The 27764-nt window shown below is 44.2% G+C and overlaps 2 long non-coding RNA genes and 1 pseudogene across 3 annotated transcripts; 2 read left to right on the top strand and 1 right to left on the bottom strand.

Moving 5' to 3' along the window:
- Positions 1 to 27764, top strand: part of LOC102391053 — a 214638-nt pseudogene that overhangs the window by 93910 nt on the left and 92964 nt on the right.
- LOC123330131 lies at positions 8 to 11927 on the bottom strand. 2 transcript variants are annotated; one of them, XR_006640156.1, is made up of 6 exons: positions 11452 to 11927; positions 5904 to 6009; positions 5708 to 5802; positions 3341 to 3383; positions 2641 to 2702; positions 8 to 1691 (listed from the first exon to the last, which is right to left on the bottom strand). It is a non-coding gene; the product is annotated as an uncharacterized LOC123330131 (long non-coding RNA). The 2 variants fall into 2 exon arrangements; XR_006640155.1 differs by lacking the exon at positions 5904 to 6009 and having other exon boundaries at positions 11452 to 11920.
- Positions 12026 to 14294, top strand: LOC123330140. Its single transcript, XR_006545835.2, has 2 exons — positions 12026 to 12710; positions 13080 to 14294. It is a non-coding gene; the product is annotated as an uncharacterized LOC123330140 (long non-coding RNA).

The raw sequence follows: 27764 nt of genomic DNA, 5'->3' as shown, positions 1-27764 counted from the left end.
CCAGACAGGAAATTCAGACAAGGTTTTATTGGGGCTCTGAGTGCAACAGGGAGTCAAACAAGTGACAAGTTCCCTTGTTTGCTCCTGGGGGGTTGGGGGGGTATAGGGGCACACATGGGAAATCTGGTGCACTAAATGGGGTGAGGGCAGGCTGGGTCCAGCATTGGGCGGGAGGGCTGAAATCCAGCTCTGCCCACAGGCTTGGTGTGCTGTGTGCAGGCATCACGTCCAGGACCCCACTTTAGTTCTCCAGCTCCAAAGGGGTGACTGGAGTTTTGATCTTTTTTCTTTTTTTATCTCGTGCATCATTTGCCCCAGCTGTTCATGTATGTAGAGTTGTTTTTAGTCCCTTCTCCTTTCCTTCTTGTCTGTGGCTCAAGATGTGTGTCCACGTGGAAGCACTGCAGCCCAGGTCCCAGCGTGTCTGAAATCTAGAACCTGGAGTGCGGGGAGGGGCAGAGAATCGAGGATGGGGCAGGCCTAGGAGTGTGCAGAGCCCAGAAGAATCTAGAAAAGCCGGGGATGGGCGATGAGTTTAGGGGGCAGGGGGTGAAGAGAGGGGCACTGCCCTGAAGGATGGGAGGGGAAAGTCAGGGTGAGGAATAACTCTGATGGGGGAGGGACGGGGCTGCATTCCCAGTTTCCCTCCTTGAGGCAAATAGAGGCCTCAGGTGCATCCAGCACTGTTGGAACTGCCAGCCTCCTGGGCCCCGCCTTGGGAAGCACGGAGCTTCTTGGAGGCCACACCGTCGTCCACACGTTTCCCCTCCGGGGCAGTCCTCACACTCAGGGGGTCCTCCGTGCACAGAGCTTCTCCTTCCCTCTGTTCTGACCCTATTCTGTCCCTAGAAGACTGGCGCCTGGGCCCTGTGCCCCTGACTCCTCTCGGGGCTGCCCGGGTTCCTCTAGCCCCTCCGCTGAGATCAGGAGCCCGTCTGTGCGGGCGCCGCCCCTGCTGCCCACAGGACGCCTCCTCAGGGCTCCCCTCCGGAATGTCCCGTTTGGCACCTCGCAGCCTTCCACCCGGCTGGGACTCAGGTCCCTCAGCCCTCCTGCCCCCAGGATCCGGTTCTTCCAATTGCTCCTGGTTTCCCTCCAGATCTCCTTGCCAAAATTGGGCCTCTGTGTACTGGGGCCAGATTACATCTGAGAGAGAGATTTAAGTGAAATGGAAAAACTAGCTTTACTGCTTAGCCCCACAGGGGGGACCAAGCAGGCAAATTGCCCTCAAGACTGTGTCCTAGGACTTCCCTGGGGGTCCAGTGGTTTAGAGTCCACCTTGAAATGCAGTGGACGTGGGTTCGATCCCTGGTGGGGAATCTAAGATCTCACAGTCCAGGAGCAGCTGAGCCCTTGCCCCACAGCTGATGAGTCTTTGCGCTACAAGCAAGATCCCACCAGAGGTAGGGACTATCCCGCATCTGCAAATCAGAACCAACGCAGCCAAATAAATAGATAAATAAATAAAATATTAAAATAAATGAAAGGCCATGTGTCTGGTCCTGGAGGGGTTTGAGGAGTCTTATATTGTTCAAGGAGCAGAGCCTGATCAACTTGAGGACGCTCTTCTGTTGGGTCCATGATGAGGTCTTGGGGAGCAGCAGCATCACCCTTGTGGTTCCACCGGTCTCAGGTCTTCCTGCTTGTGGGCGGCATAGTTCACTTCTTCCATCTGGCAGAGGTTTCAGATTCTGTAAAAGGGGTCAAAGGTCCTGGCTCCGAATATTATCGATAGCCCTTGAGGAAGAACTAACAGTCCATGAGTTTGTTTAATTGCTACGATATTATTATTTTGACTTCTTTGACAGTTTCCTTTCTTTCTGTATTTTCTCACTGCTATGATTAATTACATTCTTGACTAAAGTTGTTTTTCCTAGATGAAAGGCAGGTGCACATGGGTGGGGATCTACGAAGGCCTCATAAGTTCCTTCTTGGCTACAATTCCAAGGGGAGTCAACCTATCTGATTTGAGGAAAGGACACAAGAGCTGGAAATAATCTCAAGTTCCAAGCTTTGTTAGCATCAACAGTTTGTGTTAAGGAAATATTATTTCTCTCTTTGATCACCTTGTCATAGCCCCTGGACAAACATTTGAAAAATATGAAAGCATATTACAATGAGAATAATGATTAATGATTTGTGATATTTTTCCAAAGAGTCCTCCTATTTTAGAGGGCAACAAGCAAGATGAGTTTTTGAGTGTTTCCATGTGATAACTATGCGGTGTCCCAGTGGTCCTTGCTGTGAGGCTAGAGCTGGAATTGTCTCGCTCACAATTAGTGTTGCAACTAGAGAAAGCCTGCACTAGCAAAGAAGAGCCTGTGCACTACGTCAAAGACCAGCCTCCAAGAATGCTAAATAAGTAAATCATAAAACCATATGTACAAAAGAGAGTCTCAGACTGAATTCCAGAAGACAAGGAACCAACACCATTCTAACCTCAGGAAGTCCAGGCCCAAATCCTGCCATTTGATTTTGCTTGCGGATTTCTCTCTTCATAAGGGCCCCCAAATATGAAGATTATTGCAAATGTCAGGAGACAGTCATTTTTATTTACCTGATAAGGCTGCTCAGAGTTAAGCATCTCTAACTTCTGAGAAACCAAGCGAGAGAAAAGTAACATATTTCCGTTTTACTCACAGAGGGCATTTATTCAATTGCTGTCAATCATTAGTAGCTTGAGGGGAAGGGCTGGGCTTTATCTAGAAAGCCAACAGATCAATGATATTTCAGAGCAAAAAAAAAACAAAAAACCCATAAACTTTAAAACTATATGTACAAGTTGACTCAGTATTTCATCTTTTGTTAAACACTTTTATAATACCAGCAGGGTTTTTTAACTGGGATTTTAAAATATCTTATCCAGTTAGTTGCCTGGTATAATGTGAAACTGATCAGACAGCAGTGCTCGTCAAAATGGTCTCTCCTATGAATCTTCTTTGAGATGAAGACCTTTTGCAAAACCATCAGAGTACAATAACTATGTGTGACTGACTTAAAGACTGAAAGATATAGTGACACAACTGAGCACAATGTAATGGGTTAAGAAACTTGGTTACAATAACCAGAATTATGTCTCAGTAGCAGAAGTTGGTATGCCCTGGTATGTCCTAATTATGACATTGGGACCTACCAGGTTCGTAGGAATTTCATAATTTTTTTTAGCAAATCTCTGTTAATAATATCCATCCCAGTATAATCTGAGAAGGCTTCTCATTCACTTGATAATGCTTCCCATGGTGTTTAACATACCATTGATGCTACTTAATCTAGTATTTCCCTCTGAGATGCCTCACAGTTCCTCTGGAACACTCAGAGTTAGCTAGAGAAAGAGACTTACCATCTGTTCTCCAAGGCAGCTCATATTCCAGAAAAAGTGTGTTCTGTTAACAGAGAGAGAAAACCAAATTCCAGGATTGTTGCAGCTTACTATTAATAATAAAAGTCATTTACTCAATTAACTTATATTTAATCTTAATCAATCCTGAAATGTACACAATTCTTGCTAAAGTCACATCCTGAGAAACGCTGGGCTGGAAGAAGCAGAAGCTGGAATCAAGATTGCCAGGAGAAATATCAATAACCTCAGATATGCAGATGACACCATCCTTATGGCAGAAAGTGAAAAGGAACTAAAAAGCCTCTTGATGAGAGTGAAAAGGAGAGTGAAAAAGTTGGCTTAAAACTCAACATTCAGAAAACCAATACAATATTGTAAAGTTATATAAAATAAGATTTAAAAAAGAAAACTAAGATCATGGCATCAGGTCCCATCACTTCATGGGAAATAGATGGGGAACCAGTGGAAACAGTGTCAGAATTTATGTTTTTGGGCTCCAAAATCATTGCAGATAGTGACTGCAGCCATGAAATTAAAAGACACTTACTACTTGGAAGGAAAGTTATGATCAACCTAGACAGCATATTAGAAAGCAGAGACATTACGTTGCCAACAAAGGTCCATCTAGTCAAGGCTATGGTTTTCCAGTGGTCATGTACAGATGCGAGAGTCAGACTGTGAAGAAAGCTGAGTGCTGAAGAATTGATGCTTTTGAACTGTGTTGTTGGAGGAGACTCTTGAGAGCCCCTTGGACTGCAAGGAGATCCAACCAGTCCATCCTAAAGGAGATCAGTCCGGGGTGTTCATTGAAGGGACTGATGCTGAGGCTGAAATTCCCATGTATTTTTAGTAGATGTTAAATCATATCACATTAGCAAAATCCCTTAAAACTGAAAATCAAGAAATAGGCAATTTAATTTTTTTTATCAAAAGTATATTTTATAACGTATAAGACATGCATATTTTAGGGCACAATTTTTCTTTTGTCATAGGAGATATGTACTTAATAAATTTAAAAATGTTTAGTGTTTTTTCATAAAAGGAAAAGGTAAATAAACATAGACTTGTTCAGAACTCAATGTTTCACCGTTTTCTCTAAAATTGATTTAAATATTCAATGAATTCTCATCATTGAATTTAATTTAACAAAACTCTAATGGTTTAAATTCCTGAGCATCCAAAATATAAAGTGTAATTCTTTTAAAGAGCTTACCTAAAAGCTTTTATACCATTTATCTCAGTTATTTATGACAATTATCAGTGTGAGTGAACTTTCTTGCTGACTTTTGCCACAGGTATGACCTAGTGACTAGCAGTAGAACTAAGTACAGTGAAAGAATGTTGGTGTCTTGTGTCTCCAGTAATCAGACACAGTTAACAAGCTAAACTGATGTCAGTGCCAGACAGAGACTTAATACTGAACATTTCCAAGATTTTGTGACTCAGAAATACTCCATTTGTAAGTGCTTATTGTACTTTTAGTCAATGGAATAGAGCTCATTTAGAAGTTAATCTCAGGAATATTTTCTAAAGACAAAGACACACACGGAGACATACACACGAGCAGAGATCTGTTTCATCATCATTTTACATTTCATGAATCAGGCACTGCAATTAAACTTGTCAGTTGATGAAAAACAGAGAGAACCATCAAATAGTCACACTTGAGGTCAAAGGCTTCTTTTTCTTTCCTCCTTCCACCCGTCTCCCGGCTCGGTTTCAGTTCTTCTAAATAAGCCAAGGCTGAAACGCAGGTAATGTGGGCTGTGTTTGTATTAATACTTAGGGACATGGTGAAGCTTAACATCAACTTTTCTCCTAAGAATATCTTTGTTCTCTCAGGGTGAGTGTTCTAGAAAACTACAATGTGTCATCAAGCCATCTCTCTCCAACTGCACATGCAAAAAGAACCAGTTCTGAAATTTCAAAGGAGTTTCATCTCAACCATTTTCTCCAAAGTCTAAAGTCTAATATTGTGACTACATGGTGTTAAACTATTTTGTCCTTATTGATAGGTTTAAACGTGTAGGTCATTTTGCACCAGTCATCCAAAATGTGTCCTAGGAGGTTATCAGAGGAAATCAAAGGAGCATTTCCCATTTTTGATCAGACACCCATGAGCGAAATTCAAACCAGATCTCATTAGCTGATGGAAACCTTATACGAGGGGAAGGACACCAGAAAGCATAAAGCTCAGAGTGGCTGTTTCCAATTTCTGCCAAGTCCATGACCTTAGTCCTTAGACCTCACAGGTGGGATTTCCAACATGAAAACTAACCAGACAGGCACTCAGTGTTCCCAGATGGAAACAAATGTTCCTCAGATGTACATGTTGAAGGAGCCTTGGATACACAGCGGGGGACTCACCCAGATGCTGGTCGAGATGTCTCGATGTCCCAGACATTGTCTTTCTCCTTCCTCAAAATAATTCCTTGGAGCAGCAAAATTCAAGCTGGTATGGGCTGGAGGAAGACAGGAACATCCTTGAGGCGAAGGTGGCCTCCCCACCCTCTAGAGCGGCCCTTCCTCATCCCTCCTCTACCCCGTTGGTGTCCCCACTGACCGCTTGGTGGACCGAGTATGACTGGGGCTCAGCCTTCTTGAGCTGAGTCCTCGGAGATCAGACCTCTGAAGGAATCTTCCCAGCGTTCCAACCTTCTGGAAAGAGGCTGCGTGGAGGAAAAATCTAGAGTGTGTGATGGAGCCAGGGGACACCCAGGGGGTCACCCCTAAGCCAACCCCACACGGGACTCCAAATTTGTTACCCAAATTCAGCCTCTGCACACCAAGGCAGAGTGAAGTCTGTAAGAAAGAAGTTTGGGTGAGGTAGAAAGAAAGAGCTTTACTGCTTTGCTAGGAAAAATGGGCCACATTGGCCTAGTGCCCCCAAGACCGTGAGTGCCAGCCTGGAGCGGGTATGTGGAGTCTTTAGTGTTTATGGAGCCATGGCTGGTGTTGAGGCAGTGGGGAGGCCGCAGCATCAACCTTCTTGTTCCAGCCAGTCTGGGGTCTACCTGCTGTGGGCAGCAGTTCACTTGTTCAGCCTGGTGGGGGTTTCGGTAACTGCAAAATAGCTCACACATAAGGCACAGAATATTACCAAGAGACCTTGAGGAAGAAAAGTCCTTGGCTTTGTTTGATGGCTTCAGTATTATTATTTTGTCTTGTTTGACATTTTCCCCTTCAGGATTTTCTCACTGCTCTGATGAAATTTATTCTTTGTTTTCTCCCATCCTCGCCAGAAGGCATGAGGGATCTTTGTCCCCCGACCTGGATCCTACTACCTTCAGCCCATGAATTTGACTGGTGGAGTCTTAGCCACCAGACCACCAGGGAAGCCCCTCAGTGGATTATTTGGTGAAAGATTTTCTACAGATAAAAGGCTGGTGGAGGACTTGACTGGGAGTTTCTTCTGGGAAAGCCTGAGTGGGTCCTGCTTGGTTACAATCTGGCCCTTCCCTGGTCTGCCCCTGCCTGGCGTCTCAGCCCTCCAGGAGAAGGAAGTTGGCACAGAAACAGGCAGGAGGCCACATGAGAGTTCAGATGCCCTTTATTTCTTTAGGGTGAAGTGTACACGTTGTCAGGGTGGTTGAACGGTAAAGAATATGCCTGCAATGCAGGACATGGAGGGGGCTTGAATCTGGTCTCTGGATGGGTAAGATCCCCTGGAGTAGGAAATGGCATGCCACTAGAGCATTTTTTCCTGGGAAACCCCATGGACATAGGAGCCTGGGGGGCCAGAGTCCAAAGGGTCGCAAAGAACCACCGAATAGGCACACAGGCAGGAAGGTAACATTTGTGCATTGCTGCTAACAGCAAATATTCCTTTTCTATATTTTGTCCTGGTTCCTGCAGTGGTGAAACCAATACAGGAAGGCAAGCTGGTAATCTTTGTCTCCTGAACACTGTTATCATCATGTTAGTAATGTCTCTCCAGGTTCAAATCAGTCTTGTTGGTTAGGCAGGCAGAGTTGGGATGTGTAAATCATAAGGAAACTGAAATCTTGGTCATAAACATCTCACACTGATAAGTCCTCTAACACAACAGTGCATTTTCTTAAGACTTCACAAGAGCTGCTCCTCCCCTCTGCTCTGACCCTATTCAGTCCCTGAAGACTGGCGTCTGGGTCCTGTGTGCCCCCAGCTTCTCTCAAGACCACCAGGGCCCCTCTGCTCAGATTAGGAACCGGCCTCCGAGCTCCCGGGTTTCTGCCACAGCACTATCCCTGCTCCCCACAGTGAGCCCCTCAGGGCTCCCCTCCAAAATGTGCCCTCTGAAAACCTCCCCAAGCCCTCGACCCAGGGGGGATCAGATCCCTTGGCCCTCGCTCCTCCAGATCTGGTCCTTCCCCTGCCCTGTGCCTGGCTGGATCCTCAGCCCAGCAGGGGAAGGATGTCAGCACACAACCAGGCAGGAGACTGATCTCGGCCTGCAGTGACTTGAAGCAGGGTTTCAGTCCTGGCCAGAGACTGAGATTGGGCTGTGGGAGGTTGAGCACTGGATCCTAAGCACTAGACCACCAGGGTGAATGGCTGGTGACAAACCCTGACTCATTATCTATGTAGAGGTGAATCCCCACCTAGAGGTGGAAAATGGTGAAGCAAGCAAGTGTTTATTAGGAGGGAAAGGGTGCTTGTGGGTACACATGCCAGAGGGCTCAGAGAGAGTGGGCGAGTCGGGCCTCATGGTAGGTAGGATCACTTTTAAGGGGCATTTCTTCTGGATTTCCTTTAGCCAATCATCTTGCTTTGCCTGGCTCTGAGTCCCTTTTTGGTACACCTCAGGATCCCCCTGGGCTTGTCAGGTGGCTCAGTGGTAAAGAACCCACCTGCCAATTCAAGAGACATGGCTTCGATCCCTGGCTTGGAAAGATCTCCTGGTGGAGATAAGGGAAACCCACTCCAGGATTCTTGCCTAGCAAATCTAATGGAGCCTGATGGGTCACAATCCATGGGGTCACAAAAGATTCAGACACAACTTAGTGGTTACACAACAGCAGTAGGATTCAATCTAGCCATTGAAATGAAGAAGAGTTACATGTAACAAGAAAGATACATGTAGGGCTTCCCTGGTGTTCCAGTGGTTAAGGGTCCACCTGCCAATGCAGGGGACATGGGTTCCATCCCTCGTCCAGGAAGATTTCACATGCCTTGGGGCATTTAAGCCCGTGCTCCACACCTACTGAAGCCTGCCTGCCTAGAGCCCATGCTCCACAACAAGAGAAGCCACCACAACAAGAAGTGTGTGTACTCTAACTAGAGAGTAGCCTCCACTCACAGCAGAGAGAGAGCCCCCACACAGCAACAAAGACCTACTGCACCAAAAAAATAAAATAAAACAGGAAAAACATATTGCAATAACAGGAAATGACGTGAGGAATGTTCATTTGTGGTTAGACCACTCGGGTGAGAATCTGGGCTGCAGATGGAATAAACACACCTGCTGGAGAAGTTTTCACACTTTCAGGCATGGTGGTCCTGTTGAAGAAACCGAAAACACTACAGAGCACAAGTGTGATCTGCCTTGTAAATCCTTCCTGGGGCCCTCCTTTCCTAGGAAGATTTCTGAGCTGATCCACTCCAGCACCACAGACAGCTCCCACTTCTGCCCTGCCTTTTCCCAGGTGCTTCATCAGGAGCTCAGCAAGCAGAGGAGGGCTGTCGAAGGCCTAGACAATATGATAGGCGGGATGGGAAAGACTAGACCGAGACTAGGGGAGCTTCAACATGGACCCCAGGAGGGCATACTGTGGGCAGGGATTGGAGACAGAGACTAGGAAGCTGTAGGTGAGAAAGGGGACGCTGAGGACATGGGAAGGGACACCAGCCTCATCAGAGACAAGCCCTTTCTCCCCAGAATCTACCCAGAGGGAATCAGCCACAGCTCTGAATAACAGGGAGCCTCATGAGCACAGAGGTCATCTGGAACCTCCTGGATTCTAGGTTCTATGTGCCCAGATTTAAATGAGCCCAATGTCAGTGCCTGCAGCCCTGCTCTTCAGAGACTATTCATCTTCCCCAAGGCTGAGCCATTTAGACATACTTTAAATTCACTGGCTCGCATGATACAGTATCTGCCTGAAATGCAATCCCTGGGCCAGGGTGAAGGGAATGGCAACCCACTCCAGTATTCTTGCCTGGAGAATTCCATGGACAGAGGACCCTGGGGGGCTACAGTCCATGGGGTTGCAAAGAGTTGGACACAACTGAAGCGGCTCTCGCTGCACTAAATGCTCTGAAAGTTGTAGGGGTTGTGACTTCAGAGCACCCGACCCTGGAGAGAATAGCTGTCATCAGCGTTGACTGCAAGCTTGGCCCCCGCCACATCCACTCACTCATTCTTGACCAGTAAGAGCCCCTGATGTTTGCTTTGCCTCATGCTTTTACAAATAAAAGCCCAGAAGTCAGAGCCACATCATAACCAGGTGTGATCCTGTCTTAATGAATAGTATATATGAGGAGTTTTGTGTGTCCAAGTGTTTGCAGAAAAGTGTTTGCAGAAATATTTTGGATAAAAAGACATCTGGGGATTCCCTAGTGGACTAAGTGGTTAAGAATCTGCTGGCAATGCAGGTAACTACAAATGAAAAATTAAAGTGTTGGTTGCTCAGTTGTGTCCGACTCTGTGCAACTTCACGGACTGTAGCCGTCCAGGCTCCTTTGTCCATGGAATTCTCAAGGGAAGAACACTGGAGTGGGTGGCCATTCCCTTCTCCAGGGATCTTCCCAACCCAGGGATGGAACCCCATCTACTGCATTGCAGGCAGGTAATTTACCATCTGAGCCACCAGGGAAGCCCATCTACATATAAAATAGAAGAATATAATGTTTCACTGTAACTGATGCCTGGCCTAAATTTCCAGTCATACTAGCCATTGTTTTAAAATATCCCTTATGGGCAGAGACACTGTAACATACATTAAAATTAAACCAATTTTCTTGTGATTGTGAATTGGTTTCATAAAACAGCATCCTAGAGACCACTCCCTCTGAGTTAAAACAGTTAATGTGCTCCAAAGTAAATGAAAACATAGTCTTAAAAGATGAAAATTTTGTAAAACCCTAATTACTAAAGGCATGATTATCCCCATTTCTCTGTTTAAGACCCGAACCTTGCCTGGCCTAAAATTTGGGGAAAAATTTAGGGCATTCCATACTGGATGACTACTAATAATACTGCGGCTTCATCGATTAGAGCCCCCAGACCCAATATCCAATACTGTCAAAACCACTGATTCTGTTCAATCAACAACTGGCACATATTTTCTTTTCTTCAGTGCCTGTGTCAACAGTCTCTCATCTAAGACAGCCTGCACTCCCAAAGGGACACAATTCCCCCTTTCCAGGCTTCCCACAGGTACCACAAGGGCTCGGCATCTCCATTGCACACCCTCTGGGCACACAATGTTTTAGCGGCATCCCCCTTTCTCCAGGAGCACAGGTATTGAAACAGGAGCAGAACCCTATGGTCCTTGCGCCTCATGCCCCGCCATGTGCCTGCCTTACTTCTATCTGAGGAAAACTTTAGTCAAAGAATGACTGCAATCAAAGAAGTGAGAGATGGGAAAGCAAAGGTGGAGTCAAAAGAGACTAATAATAACGTAGTCATTAAGCATAGTCAAGGATATTTAGCTGTTTCTGAAGGGCTATAGATAATATTCTGAGATATAGCCTGTGAGCCACGTTATAGATACCAAAGGAACACGTGGAGATGTTAACTGCATGATGGCCAGACTGAACCCAGGCTATAAGCTGCCACTGTTTTCCTTGGGAATGCAATTTATGTTGAAAAACTGTTACATGTTGGGAGGGACAGTGGATGTACAAAGAACTCAATAGCAAGAAGATAGTTTTAACCTTGTTTAGTCAGGCAACAAGTCTTAAGTAATGCTCTTTTCCTGTATTTTCTTGAGAAAATATAGCAGCTGACGGTGCAGTTTCAGCATATAGGAGCCCCCTCGCACTTCTGTCTGGAAAAGCTCTTGCCCCACTGGTTGCCAGGAAGGCTTTGGGTGGGGGAGCGGTCAGTCGGCCTTTGGACAGGTGTCCAGCATCCTCCCCCCGGCCCGCCGGCGTCTGAAATAAAGCAAACTTTCCTTCTGTCCACCAACCTGGCCGGTCTACTTGTTTGAGAGCGGAGCAGCCGCACCCACCACACTTCTTTGGGCAGCAGTGTGAGGTTTCAGGACGACATCCGCCTTCAAGGAGATGCAGTGGAAGCCCGTTTCATGTGCTAAGGACACAGACGTCTCACACCTTCTGGTCCCTTCCTGGGGTTCTGAGGCAACACACTGCTCATGTACACATCTTCCTTCCACATTAGAGTCAACAGACAGTCCCGTCAGCGCCCTCAGAGACGCCTGCACTCAAGGAGCTTCGGGAACTGTGTCTCCCGCCATCTGGAGTCTCTGCACGGCTTCTGATGGCCACAAAGCGCCCAAGGATTCGGGTGCAATGACACTACCCCTAGCAAGCTTTCTCAGCCCTCTCGAGACACACGTACCCCCATATTTGATTCTCACACACACGTAGCTCATAGTCCCACGGTCCCGGGCCCCGGCTTCTCAACGACTGCCTCCAGAGCTCCAAACACACTCGGCTTATGGAAAAAGTGATATGCCAGCAGCTGGCTTGGCTCCCCCCCCCCCAACTCCCCACTTCCTGGAACCCTTTTTTTGTCTGCAAACCACCAGATCTCAGCTCAGGCTTTGACACGCCCCCTCAAACTTCCACAGGGCTTTAAAACCTGCGGCTTTCCCTGGGTGCCTGCACCCTGTGCGGGGCCTCTCCTCACTACGAGAGCGGTGAACGACTTTCAGCTTCTGTCTGTAGTGACCCTGGCCTCTCTGCAGAGACGCTCAGGCACCCCTGCGAATTAAGTCGCAGCCAACGCCTGACTGAAAGCAAGGCAATATTCATTATGTTTTCCGAGAGAGCCAGAACGACTTCCTTTATGCAAGACCTCCTCCTGTGCTGTCTAAGGCACCTTGTGTGGACTTATCTCGAGGGTAAGATGATGCTCTTTCTTCCAAATGAATCACCCTACCAAGACGTGTTAAAGGAGTTTATTGAACTGGTTTGTCTGCGTGCAATGAAACCTAGTTTGAACTGTTTGACAGGAAAGATTGCTGGTGCTACGAGAAACTGGTTTCTCGTTTCCGTTGCACCCAAGATGTCGTGTTGCTCTAAGAAAGAACGTGATGAAGCAATACGGACAAATCCGGTTTAAACGGCATTTGGAACGACTTGGCAACGATTTGCTGAGGGATACTTGACGTCCTTGTCGCGTCTCAAGGAAGACGATCAGCTGAACTATGAACGAGAATTGAAAGGATTTGAAAACGGCATGACTTCTACACCTGTTTTGTGTGTGCGTTTCCCCCTGTGGCTTCCCCATCCAGTTTGTGCTGACAAATTTAGTTACACGTCAGGAGGGACAGCCCCTGTGCAAAAGTACTCAATAGCAAGTAGATAGTTTTAACCTTGTTTAGTCAGGCAACAAGTCTTAAGTAATGTTCTTTTCCTGTATTTTCTTGAGAAAATATAGCAGCTGACGGTGCTGTTTCAGCATATAGCAGCCCCCTCGCACTTCTGTCTGGAAAAGCTCTTGCCCCACTGGTTGCCAGGAAGGCTTTGGGTGGGGGAGTGATCAGTCGGCCTTTGGATAGGTGTCCAGCATCCTCCCCCCGGCCCGCTGGCGTCTGAAATAAAGCAAACTTTCCTTCTTTCCACCAACCAGGCCGGTCTACTTGTTTGAGAGCGGAGTAGCCTCACCCACCACACTTCTTGGCCAGCAGTGTGAGGTTTCAGGACGACATCCGCCTTCAAGGAGATGCAGTGGAAGCCTGTTTCATGTGCTAAGGACACAGACATCTCACACCTTCTGGTCCCTTCCTGGGGTTCTGAGGCAACACAGTGCTCATGTACACATCTTCCTTCCACATTAGAGTCAACAGACAGTCCCGTCAGCGCCCTCAGAGATGCCTGCACTCAAGGAGCTTCGGGAATTGTGTCTCCCGCCATCTGGAGTCTCTGCACGGCTTCTGATGGCCACAACGCGCCCAAGGATTCGGGTGCAATGACACTACCCCTAGCAAGCTTTCTCAGCCCTCTCGAGACACAAGTACCCCCATATTTGATTCTCACACACACGTAGCTCTTAGTCCCACGGTCCCGGTCCCCGGCTTCTCATAGACTGCCTCCAGAGCTCCAAACACACTCGGCTTATTGAAAAAGGGATATGCCAGCAGGTGGCTTGGCTCCCCCCACCCCCCCCCCACTCTCCACTTCCTGGAGCGCTTTTTTTGTCTGCCAACCACCAGATCTCAGCTCAGGCTTTGACACGCCCCCTTCAGACTTCCACAGGGCTTTAAAATCTGCGGCTTTCCCTGGGTGCCTGCACCCTGCGCGGGGCCTCTCCTCACTACGAGAGCGGTGAACGACTTTCAGCTTCTGTCTGTAGTGACCCTGGCCTCTCTGCAGAGACGCTCAGGCACCCCTGCGAATTAAGTCGCAGCCACCGCCTGACCGAAAGCAAGGCGATATTCATTATGTTTTGCGAGAGAGCCAGAACGACTTCCTTATGGAAGACCTCCTCCTGTGTTGTCTAAGGCACCTTGTGTGGACTTATCTCGAGGGTAAGATGATGCTCTTTCTGCGAAATGAATCACCCTACCAAGACGTGTTAAAGGAGTTTATTGATCTGGTTTGTCTGTGTGCACTGAAACCTAGTTTGAACTGTTTGACAGGAAAGATTGCTGGTGCTACGAGAAACTGGTTTCTCGTTTCCGTTGCACCCAAGATGTCGTGTTGCTTTAAGAAAGAACGTGATGAAGCAATACGGACAAATCCGGTTTAAACGGCATTTGGAACGACTTGGCAACGATTTGGTGAGGGATACTTGACGTCCTTGTCGCGTCTCAAGGAAGACGATCAGCTGAACTATGAACGAGAATTGAAAGGACATGAATATGGCATCACCTCTACACCTGTTTTGTTTTTTTTGTTTCCCCCTATAGCTTCCCAATCCAGTTTATGTTGACAAATTTAGTTACCTATTAGGAGGGTCAGTCCCCATAGAAAAATAGTCAATACCAAGTTGTTATTTTTACCCTAAATATTTCACCTTCATTCTTTTCCAGTATTGTTTCAGAAAATTCTCCATTTGTAAATTCGAATTTGGCCCTTTTGAGAGTCTTCTGACTCAGCACTTTGAACACTTCCATTTTCTTGTGTTGGTAGAGCCTTGGAGTTTCTCCTTGCTCTTTTTTTTTGCCTCTCAAATTCTTGTTTCTTTGCTGCACGTGTAGCTTTCTCATATTGTTCTTGTGCCTTTGGTTTGATGTTTTCTTTTGCTTTGGAATGTTTCATAGAGTATATTCTTGTGCTGCAGTGCCCTTCTGGCAGAAGCGGTTCAGTGCTGCAATGTCCTTCAGACAAAGCCTCGTCAGGGGTACCTTGGTCTTCTGGCAAAGACGGCTCACCTTGTTCTAATGAGGACTGGTCAGCTTTTCTCAGCTGCTTGCTGACTCTTTCCTCTCCAGCTAAATAGAGATGGTTCCAGTGACCAGGGTTTTAGGGCAAGTGCACTGTTTGAAACCATCCACCCTGGCCAGGCACCAGAGTAACATTTTGCAGGAGTTGTTTTATGACAGGACTTTCTGGCAAGGAACACGGAACTACTAAGCCTCCACTTATTAGAAGAAGAAGTTTGGGAGAGGTCCAAAGGAGACCCCACATATCCGACCACCTCCCAGAATCCTTCTCTCTGGCATCCATCTGGCCTGAAGTAGGCGTGCACCACCAGGAAGGACTCTGAATCAGAATGATTGGCTAAAGACAACCCGGAAACTAATCCCATCACCATAACACCTGTGACTGCTAGCCATGTAACAGAGCTGTTCTCCTGGGTTCCATTACCCTATGGCTCTCCACCCAGGTACCCTTTCCCAAGAAAAATCTCTTGCTTTGTCAGCACATGTGTCTCCTCCAACAATTCATTTCTGAGTGTTAGACAAGAGCCCAGGTTCCGGTCCTGGAAGGGGTCCCCGCTCCTGCAACAAGGGTACAGATCTATGCACTGGGATTTGCCTGAGCTCATCTCACATGCTAGTAAAGTAATGCTCAAGATTCTCCAAGCCAGGCTTCAGCAATACATGAACCATGAACTTCCAGATGTTCGAGCTGGTTTTAGAAAAGGCAGAGGAACCAGAGATCAAATTGCCAACATCTTCTGGATCAAGGAAAAAGCAAGAGAGTTCCAGAAAACCATCTATTTCTGCTTTATTGACTATGCCAAAGCCTTTGACTGTGTGGATCACAATAAACTGTGGAAAATTATGAAAGAGATGGGAATACCAGACCACTTGATCTGCCTCTTGAGAAATTTGTATGCAGGTAAGGAAGCAACAGTTAGAACTGGACATGGAACAACAGACTGGATCCAAATAGGAAAAGGAGTACGTCAAGGCTGTATATTGTCACCCTGCTTATTTAACTTATATGCAGAGTACATCATGAGAAACGCTGGACTGGAAGAAACAAGCTGGAATCAAGATTGCCAGGAGAAATATCAATAACCTCAGATATGCAGATGACATCACCCTTATGGCAGAAAGTGAAGAGGAACTGAAAAGCCTCTTGATGAAAGTGAGAGTGAAAAAGTGGGCTTAAAGCTCAACATTCAGAAAACGAAGATCATGGCATCCAGTTGCATCATTTCATGGGAAATAGATGAGGAAACAGTGGAAACAGTGTCAGACTTTATTTTTTTGGGCTCCAAAATCATTGCAGATGGTGACTGCCACCATGAAATTAAAAGACGCTTGCTCCTTGGAAGAAAAGTTATGACCAACCTAGATAGCATATTCAAATCTGAGACATTACTTTGCCAACAAAGATCCATCTAGTCAAGGCTATGGTTTTTCCAGTGGTCATGTATGGATGTGAGAGTTGGACTGTGAAGAAGACTGAGCGCCAAAAATTGATGCTTTTGAACTGTGGTGTTGGAGAAGACTCTTGAGAATCCCTTGGACTGCATGGAGATCTAACGAGTCCATTCTGAAGGAGATCAGCCCTGGGATTTCTTTGGAAGGAATGATGCTACAGTTGAAACTCCAGTACTTTGGCCACCTCATTGGAAGAGTTGACTCATTGGAAAAGACTCTGATGCTGGGAGGGATTGGGGGCCAGAGGAGAAGGGGACGACAGAGGATGAGATGGCTGGATGGCATCACTGATTCGATGGACGTGAGTCTGAGTGAACTCTGCGAGATGGTGATGGACAGGGAGCCCTGGCTTGCTGTGATTCATGGGGTCGCAGAGTCAGACACGACTGAGGGACTGAACTGAACTGAACTGAGCCTTATTTTCCCTCCAGAGCAATATCTTGGACATTTGCTGAATCTTTAGTTTTCTTTGAAATGGGAAGCCTCATCCCTCGTGAATGCTCCCCATGAAGGGCTGCAGATGGTTATTACATCACTATGTGCTCCGCTTCACATTCTCATTTCTGAATCCCTCCGATGAGACTCCTTCTTCTTGCATCCCAAAACACCCTGTCCACGCCCCTCTCCCCCAACCCATGGTGCCCTCCATCTACAACTTAAAAAAAAAAAATCGAAACCTGATACCTGAGTAAAATAAAGATATAAGTAAATGCAGTGCAGTGGACGGTCTGTTTCTTTGGTGTGATTTGCCTGATGTCCAGCCCAGGGTCTCTCCCGTGGACCCTAGAGTGGGAGCGGGTCTCCAGCAGGAGAAAGTGCAGGGGTGGGGGTAGGAGTCGACAGGAGCCCTCTGTGGGGGGTGGAGGCTAGGGTGCTGGGGTGCAGATGTGGTCCAGAGAAACGGGAAGGGGAGTGGAGGTCCACCTGCTCAAATTGTGGACTTGAGACCAGACAGGTTTTGAGAAAATCCTGCCTCAGTAGCCGAATATGCAGAGAGGCTGCGGTGGCGCTGGATGGTTTGAGAAGGCAATTTCTGACGTCAAATCACATCCCAATCAGGATGTATACCAATGGAGCCCAGAGGAGAAATTGGAGCCTAGAAGATAAAGTGCGCACATGAAAAGGGTGCATAGAAACCTTCCAATGGCTTCCTGATGTGAACGTTTTGTCCGTGGGACAAAAAGACCCAGATCTGGCCTTTCTTAATATATTGTTATGGCTTTCTGAATATTAGAATATTATATTAATATTATATTATATTAGTATAATATAATGATATTATAGTAATTAAGTGTTAATATAAACTATAATTTATATAATCTATATTTTTAAATTTTACATGAATTTTTAAATTTATATATAATATAAAATTTATTTTTATTACAATTGAATTAATATATTATTAATGATAATAAGTAAGATATATTCTATTACTATAATATATTATTTAAATATATATTATATTTAATGTTTTAATTATATTATATATTATAGTAAAAATTATTTTATATATCAATCATATATAAAATTGTATAAATGATAAGGTAGAATAATAGATTATTCTAAAGAATGTATTATATATAATATATAATGTTTGATATAATGACATATATATAAATATATATTTTAGTAATGTGTAAAAATTATATATATGTTATATATAATATTTAGCAATGTATAATATATGTTACATAATGTATAATAAGAATATATACAATATATAATATGTATTATAAATGTACATTGTACATTATATGTAAAGCATATATTTTATCTAAAATTGATTTAACTCTTCAATGAATTCTCATCATGGAACTTAATTTAACAAACTCTAATGGTTTAAATTCCTGAGAATCCAGAAAAACAAAAGATAATTCTTTTAAGGAGCTTACCCTAAAGGCTTTTCTACCATTTATCTCAGTTATTTATGACAATACATCAGTGTGGGTCAACTTCTGTGCTGACAAACTTTGCAACAGCTGTGACCTACTGACTGGCAGTAGAACTAGGTACAAGGAAATGGTGCTGAGGCTGAATGTTGGTGTCTCGTGCCTCTAGTCATCGGACATAATTAAACAAGCTAAACTGACATCAGTACCAGACACAGACTTAATATTGAACATTTCTCAGATTTTGTGAGTCTTAGAAATTTGTAAGCACTTATTTTTCTTTAAGTCAATGGAATAGAGCTCATTTAGAAGTTAACCTCAGGAATATTTTTTAAAGATAAAGACACTCACTGAGACATACACACGAGCGGAGATCTGTTTCATCATTTTACATTTCATGAATCAGGTACTGCATTTAAATTTGTCGGTTTATGAAAAACAATGAGAATAACAAATGTACACACTTGAGGTCAAAGGCTTCTTTTTCTTCCCTCCTTCCACCCCTCTCCCCCTGCTCAGTTTCAATCCTAAGTAAGCCAAGGCTGAAACGCAGGCAACGTGGCCTGTGTTTTTATTAATACTTCAGGGACATGGTGAGGCTTAACATCAACTTTTCTCCTAAGAATATCTTTATTCTCTAAGGGTGAGTCTTCTGGAAAACACAAACCTTCGGCCTTTTACTTGGCCAATCTAGTTGACTTCTAAAGGAATTACTGTTCACCCTGGAGCAATTGATTCAGATTATAAAGCAGAAATTCAAATTAGGATGTCATCTCAGATTTTATGGCAATTCAAAAGGGGGGGATAAAATTGCTCAATTACTCCTTTTACCTTACATTTCTATTAACTCCTCTAATGATGTACGGATGGGCGGATTTGGCAGTACAGATCAAAAACAGTCCTCTTGGACATCATTAGTATCTGAATTTGCCTGACTGACTATAAATATCAAAATTAATGGTAAAAGATTTTCTGGTCTTCTCGACACTGGATCTGATATTACTATTATTTCCAAACATTTATGGCCCCAAATCCTGGCCTGTACAAAAAATTTCTTGCCAGATTGCAAGGATTTCTCAAACCAAAGTACAAGATGTTTATCAGAGTACTCAAATTTATCCATGTGAAGAACCAGAAGGCCAACCCCTTAATCTAATAGGAAGGGACTTATTTATGCAATGGAAAACTCAGATATACATTCCACATTTTTCCTAGGGGCCACTGCTTATTGAACAAACAATACAATTATTAAAATAACTTGGAAGAATGATGAGCCTTTTTGGACAGAGCAGTGGCCCTTCATGAAAGAGAAATTACAGGCGGCTAAGGAACTTATAGATACGCAACTAGAATTAAAGCATATTGAGGAATCTTGTTCAACTTGGAACTCTCCAATTTTCGCTATAAAAAAGAAATCTAACAAATAGCATCTCCTAACAGACCTTAGAAAAGTTAATGCATCTATGAAACCTATGGGTGCATTACAACCAGGAATCCCATCATCTACCACTATTCCTCAAAAATGACATATTATTATTATTATTGATTTACAAGATTGCTTTTTAAATATACCTTTACACCCTTTAGACCGAGAGAGATTCGCTTTCTCTCTCCCTTATCCTAATCATATTGGACCTCATAAACGGTACCAATGGAAGGTACTGCCACAAGGAATGATGAATTCTCCCACCGGGTGTCAGTACTACGTAACCAAAGCCCTTGAGTCTGTGAGAAAGCAATTTCTTACTTTCTTGTTATTCACTACATGGATGATATATTGTTTTCGGCTCTATCTAGCTTAGAAACTCAACACATGTTTGATATAGCTCAACTATGCTTAAAAAACTCTGGATTAATCATTGCCCCTGAAAAAATTCAAACCTCTACACCTTACCATTACTTGGGGTTTGTTGTTAATAGACAATGTATTACTCCCCAACTCACTCAGATCCTTACTGATAATTATCAACCTAAATGATTTTCAAAAGCTCTTAGGTGATATAAATTGGATTAGACCTTCTTCAGGCATTGCTAATTATCAACTGAATAACCTATTTAATACTTTAAAAGGAGATCCTGATTTAAATAGCCGTCGTTCACTTTCTCAAGAGGCACGAGAGGAACTCTATTTGGTGCAAAATAAATTACAAAAACAATTTCCTACTCGCATGAAACTAGATTTACCGCTAGAATTGTTTATACTCCCCTCTCCTCATTCTCCCACAGGACTTCTTGCCCAACAAGAACACCCAGTAGACTGGATCTACACCCGTTTTAGGGGAATAAAGTCACTTACACCCTACCTTGATTTAATTGCTCTAATCATTATCAATGGAAGAAATAGGACTAAAACTCGAATTGGCTCTGATCCTCATAAAATTATAATACCTATCAACAAATCTCAATTTGAGAACTCATTACAAACTTCTACCAATTTCCAAATAGCTTTTCTGGAATATTTTGGAGAAATTTCATTTCATTATCCTTCTGGTAAGCTGTGGAACTTCTTCAAACTACTGAATTTATTATTTCTCGCATTATCAGCTCACAGCCTATATACCACAGGCCGAGGTTTTTTTCTATAGAAGGGACTAAAAATGGAATGATGCTAAAGCAGTACTTTGGCCACCTCATGCGAAGAGTTGACTCATTGGAAAAGACTCTGATGCTGGGAGGGATTGGGGGCCGGAGGAGAAGGGGACGACAGAGGATGAGATGCTGGATGGCATCACTGACTCGATGGACGTGAGTCTGAGTGAACTCCGGGCGTTGGTGATAGACAGGGAGGCCTGGCGTGCTGAGACTCATGGGGTCGCAAAGAGTCAGACACGACTGAGCGACTGAACTGAAAAACGCCAAAGCTTCATTCTGGTCTCTTAAAGAATATAAAGCCTTTTATACTGAATTTCATTCTGCTCAACAAAATGAATTATATGCTCTTATTCAAGTTATTTGCCTACATCCTTGCCCCATTAATATAGTCTCTGACTCTATATATTGTTTTTGTATTAAAAAATATAGAAACCTTCACCATAAACTCCAATCAACCTATTATTCAGCAACTCTTTTTCGAACTAAAATCTGTTGTTAGAAACCGCAATTCTCCCATTTATATTACACATATTCGAGCACATTCTTGTCTTCCTGGCCCATGACTTATGGTAATGAGCAAGCTGATGAAACTGTTTCCTTTGCTACTCCAGAGGAGCAGCATGCTCTGTTGCAGAACAATGCTGGCTCCCTACACCAGCTACAGAAAGTCCCATACCGCCAGGCTAAAGAAATTGTTAGTGATTGCTCTACTTGTAGACCTCTACATCTGACCCATCGCACAAGGTATTAATCCTTGTGGTTTGCAACCTAATGAACTATGGCAAATGGATGTAACTCATTGCCCGGAACTTTCTCCATCTTCTTTCTTGCATGTCTGTATCAACATTACACAACACGTTATAACTCACTTATTAGCTAGCTTTGCTGGAATGGGAACTCCTGCTGCTGCTGCTGCTGCTGCTGCTAAGTCCCTTCAGTCATGTCCGACTCTGTGTGACTCCATAGACGGCAGCCCACCAGGCACCGCCGTCCCTGGGATTCTCCAGGCAAGAATACTGGAGTGGGTTGCCATTTCCTTCTCCAATGCATGAAAGTGAAAAGTGAATATAACTCACTTATTAGCTTGTTTTGCTGGAATGGGAACTCCTAGTTCTATAAAAACAGACAATGGCCCTGCCTATATTTCTAGACACTTTAAACAATTTTTACAATCTTTTTCTATTAAACATATTACAGGTATTCCTTATAATCTACAGGCACAAGGCATAGTCGAACGAGCACATCACACACTAAATTGCAAATAAAAAGTTAAAAAGGGGGAATACACAGCAACACTACTATCTTCCTTATTTAAAGCAGACTTTACTAGATTCCAACAAAAGACATTTTCTAAACCTATAACTACTGTTAATACAGCTTCATTGTTTTAAATTTTTTAAACTTAACACAGGGAAATATGCAGAAAAGCATTTCAAGGAATTGAAGGACACTTCTCTTCCTCTGCCCATTTGGTACCAAGATGGTTAACGAAAAAAATGGAAATCGGGGAACTATTCTTACAGGGAAAAGGGTACGCTTGTATTTCCCCAGTTGGATCCAAAGAACTCCCATGGTTTCCTCTTCCGAAGATTCGACCCAAGGGGGCCCCCGGCCTTCAAAATGGAGACAAGTCAACAAGGACCCCAGGAGGAAGACATTCGACTACAGGCCATGGCGGCTCTAAAGATCTCCAGGAAGCACCATCCTCGGCGGCATCACCTTTATGATCTCCCCACTTGGGGACAAATAAAAACACTTACTATTCGAGCTGAAAATTTGGTCTCTCAACAGGGAATGCTTCGGAGTCCTGAATACATTCTCCTGGCAATGCTCAGTCTTTTGGCCTGTATCTCCCCTTGCTCGAGCTCTGACTAATCAAGTTTACATACCCAGATCAGATCAGATCAGTCGCTCAGTCGTGTACGACTCTTTGCGACCCCATCAATCGCAGCACGCCAGGCCTCCCTGTCCATCACCAACTCCCGGAGTTCACTCAGACTCACAGCCATCGAGTCAGTGATGCCACCCAGCCATCTCATCCTCTGTCGTCGCCTTCTCCTCCTGCCCCCAATCCCTCCCAGCAGCAGAGTCTTTTCCAATGAGTCAACTCTTCGCATGAGGTGGCCAAACTACTGGAGTTTCAGCTTTAACATCATTCCTTCCAAAGAAATCCCAGGGCTGATCTCCTTCACAATGGACTGGTTGGATCTCCTTGTAGTCCAAGGGACTCTCAAGAGTCTTCTCCAACACCACAGTTCAAAAGCATCAATTCTTCGGCGCTCAGCCTTCTTCACAGTCCAAGTCTCACATCCATACATGACCACAGGAAAAACCATAGCCTTGACTAGACAAACCTTTGTTGGCAAAGTAATGTCTCTGCTTTTGAATATGCTATCTAGGTTGGTCACAACTTTCCTTCCAAGGAGTAAGCGTCTTTTAATTTCATGGCTGCAGTCACTATCTGTAGTGATTTTGGAGCCCCCCAAAATAAAGTCTGACACTGTTTCCAGTGTTTCCCCATCTATTTCCCATGAAGTGGTTGGACCGGATGCCATGATCTTCATTTTCTGAATGTTGAGCTTTAAGCCAACTTTTTCACTCTCCACTTTCACTTTCATCAAGAGGCTTTTGAGAACCTCTTCATTTTCTGCCATAAGGGTGGTGTCATCTGCATATCTGAGGTATTGGTATTTCTCCCGGCAATCTTGATTCCAGCTGCGTTTCTTCCAGTCCAGCGTTTCTCATGATGTACTCGGCATAGAAGTTAAATAAGCAGGGTGACAATATCCAGCCTTGACGTACTCCTTTTCCTATTTGGAACCCAGTCTGTTTTTCCATGTCCAGTTCTAACTGTTGCTTCCTGACCTGCATACACATTTCTCAAGAGGCAGATCAGGTGGTCTGCTATTCCCATCTCTTTCAGAATTTTCCACAGTTTATTGTGATCTACGCAGTCAAAGGCTTGGGCATAGTCAATAAAGCAGAAATAGATGCTTTTCTGGAACTCTCTTGCTTTTTCCATGATCCAGCGAATGTTGGCAATTTGATCTCCGGTTCCTCTGCCTTTTCTAAAACCAGCTTGAACATCAGGCAGTTCACGCTTCACATATTGCTGAAGCCTGGCTTGGAGAATTTGAACATTACTTTACTAGCATGTGAGATGAGTGCAATTGTGCAGTAGTTTGAGCACTCTTTGGCATTGCCTTTCTATGGGATTGGAATGAAAACTGACATCTTCCAGTCCTGTGGCCACTGCTGAGTTTTCCAAATTTGCTGGCATATTGAGTGCAGCACTTTAGCAGCAGCATCTTTCAGGATTCGGAATAGCTCAACTGTAATTTCATCACCTCCACTAGCTTTCTAAGGTCCACTTGACTTCACATTCCAGGATGTCTTGCTCTAGGTCAGTAATCACACCATCGTGATTATCTGGGTCATGAAGATCTTTTGGTACACTTCTTCTGTGTATTCTTGCCATCTCTTCTTAATATCTTCTGCTTCTGTTAGGTCCATACCATTTCTGTCCTTCTATCGAGCTCATCTTTGCATGAAATGTTGCTTTGGTATCTCTGATTTTCTTGAAGAGATCCCTAGTCTTTCCCATTCTGTTGTTTTCCTCTATTTCTTTCCATTGATCGCTGAAGAAGGCTTTCTTATCTCTTCTTGCTATTCTTTGGAACTCTGCATTCAGATGTTTATATCTTTCCTTTTCTCCTTTGCTTTCGCTTCTCTTCTTTTCACAGCTCTTTGTAAGGTCTCCCCAGACAGCCATTTTGCTTTTTCGTATTTCTTTTCTATGGAAATGGTCTTGATCCCTGTCTCCTGTATAATGTCACGAACCTCAGTCCATAGTTCATCAGGCACTCTGTCTATCAGATCTAGGCCCTAAATCTATTTCTCACTTCCACTGTATAATCATAAGGGATTTGATTTAGGTCATACCTGAATGGTCTAGTGGTTTTCCCTACTTTCTTCAATTTCAGTCTGAATTTGCAATAAGGAGTTCATGGTCTGAGCCACAGTCAGCTCCTGGCCTTGTTTTTGCTGACTGTATACAGCTGCTCCACCCATGGCTGCAAAGAATATAATCAATCTGATTCGGTGTTGACCATCTGGTGATGTCCATGTATAGAGCCTTCTCTTGTGTTGTTGGAAGAGGGTGTTTGTTATGCCAGTGCATTTTCTTGGCAAAACTCTATCAGTCTTTGCCTTGCTTCATTCTGTATTCCAAGGCAAATTTGCCTGTTACTCCAGGTGTTTCTTGACTTCCTACTTTAGCATTCCAGTCCCCTATAATGAAAAGGACATCTTTTTTTGGGGTGTTAGTTCTAAAAGGTCTTGTAGGTCTTCATAGAACCATTCAACTTCAGCTTCTTCAGCGTTACTGGTTGGGGCATAGACTTGGATTTACTGTGATATTGAATGGTTTGCCTTGGAAACGAACAGAGATCATTCTGTCGTTTTTGAGATTGCATCCAAGTACTGCATTTTGGACGCTTTTGTTGACCATGATGGCCACTCCATTTCTTCTGAGGGATTCCTGCCCACAGTAGTAGATATAATGTTCATCTGAATTAAATTCACCCATTCCAGTCCATTTTAGTTGGCTGATTCCTAGAATGTCGACATTCACTCTTGCCATCTCTTGTTGACCACTTCCAATTTGCCTTGATTCATGGGCCATGACATCCAGGTTCCTATGCAATATTGCTCTTTACAGCATCGGACCTTGCTTCTATCACCAGTCACATCCACAGCTGGTATTCTTTTTGGCTTTGGCTCCATCCTTTCATTCTTTCTGGAGTTATTTCTCCACTCATCTCCAATAGCATATTGGGTACCTACTGACCTGAGGAGTTTCTCTTTCAGTATCCTATCATTTTCCCTTTTCATACTGTTCATGGGGTTCTCAAGGCAAGAATACTGAAGTGGTTTGTCATTCCCTTCTCCAGTGAACGACAGTCTGTCAGATCTCTCCACCATGACCCGCCCGTCTTGGGTTGCCCCACGGGCACGGCTTAGTTTCATTGAGTTAGACAAGGCTGTGGTCCTAGTGTGATTAGATTGACTAGTTTTCTGTGAGTATGGGTTCAGTGTGTTTGCCCTCTGATGCCCTCTTGCAACACCTACTGTCTTACTTGGGTTTCTCTTACCTTGGGCGTGGGGTATCTCTTCTCGGCTGCTCCAGCAAAGTGCAGCCATTGCTCCTTACCTTGGACGAGGGGTATCTCCTCACCGCCACCCTTCCTGACCTTCAACGTGGGATAGCTCCTCTAGGCCCTCCCCCCTCTATTGCAGGTCATAGAATGGACAGAGAAAAGACCGATCTTATCAACCAATGACTCCACCCATATGCCCGCTCCCTAGAACCTGAAAGGGCTCTCACACCCTGGGGAGGAGGGAAAACTAATTAACATCCCTTTAGGCTCTGAAGTCATTCCCTTGTGCACGGGCCCAGCAGAATTGTTGACAAACAGCCGACAAATTTGGGCTTTTGACCTGCGTGCCATAAAGGATTATCCGACGTTGCTTGGATTATTTACTGCCCTTTCTTTGTCTGTGAACCACGTTTATACTACTGAGACTTTAGGGAAAGTGCTAGGGAAAGAACAAAGAACATTATGCAAAGGGTTTACTTATAAGAACTTTACACATAGTCCTGTTCGTTGGGACTAATGTCAAGCCAAATCAGTAAAATTAATGTTTGTGGCTAATCACATAATTCTTGATTGGGAACCCCATGGTATGTGGTTCTCTAACTGCTCAGAAGAGGTTAATAGCACGGTGTGTGATTATGTTACACAAGTGACATGGAAGGTCACTGACACTACGATGGAACATTACCATGGCAAAGGACTTCTTGGGTGGCTTGACGGTGGATTAACCCCACTTCGTCCTAGGATAGTCCTCGATAAACAGAGTGGGCCTGAACAATGACACATTTGGAAACTTGCTGTGAGCACAGAAGAACTTGGAACTTGGACCGGACATTTCACAGGAACCAGTCCTGGTCATAGTAACTATTTCTTTCACTATAATCAGTCATATTTATACAGGCCTGTGTCCCACTTCATTTTGTTATCACCATAGGAAATTTACAATTTAATAAGACTTTATGTTCTGTAACTTGTATTAATTGCAAACTATATACTTGTCTTAACTCCTCTATCTCTTTAAGAAATGATTCCCTTTTGATTCTTCCATCTCGACATAGTTTGTGGTTACCAGTAAATCTCCAACGAGCCTGGGAAGAAGGTCCCATGGCTGGACTTGTTTCCAGATGACTTCAATTTTGTGTTACTCCTGTTCCTGTTAATCATAGTGCCTACAACTGGGAACAAATCAAATTTCATTTTACAAACATAATAAAATAGGGAGAATTGTCAGGAAGCATTTAACAGGAGGCTTCCTGTGTGCTGTTTTGGGTCTGTCATGAATTCTCTGTCCCTTGTTAATTCCTGAATATTCAGGAATTAAATGGAGTAGCAAACTACTCCCGGGGGCTTAGGAATGCATGCATTTCCGTCGTTAGTTTTTCCACACGGTGATAAGTAACTATTACGACCCTCTTCCTTTTTATGAACCATACAGTAAAAGTGATTATGTACAACCCTCTCTCTTTCATATGGATGACCTCATGTTTCCTTGATAACTTGTAAGTTTTGATTTTATCTCTGCTGAAAATAGCTATCTTGTAAGACAGTATAAATACCCACACAATGTTGAATAAAACACCTTTGCTCCACCAAAGCTTTCGTCCCCATGTCTTTCTTTCTCTCTCTCTCAGGCTAATTCTCTGGAGCGCAGAGACCCGTCGTGCTCACTCTCCTGCCCGGGCTTCTAAGACCCTCTTGAGAAGGCGCCCTGTCCCTTCACCCCGTTAGAGAGGGCGCCAGGTGCCTTCGTGAGTGACGCAAGCACTGTGTCAAAGGATTTTACTGGTTTTCTGCATAAACCAAGGAATATCAGCTTTCTCTTTCTCTCTTTTACTTTCTT

The sequence above is a fragment of the Bubalus bubalis genome, chromosome 18, assembly GCF_019923935.1.
Source record: "Bubalus bubalis isolate 160015118507 breed Murrah chromosome 18, NDDB_SH_1, whole genome shotgun sequence".
NCBI lineage: Eukaryota > Metazoa > Chordata > Mammalia > Artiodactyla > Bovidae > Bubalus > Bubalus bubalis.
The sequence above is the reverse complement of the archived record's forward strand: the minus strand, read 5'-3'. Positions and strand labels throughout refer to the sequence as shown.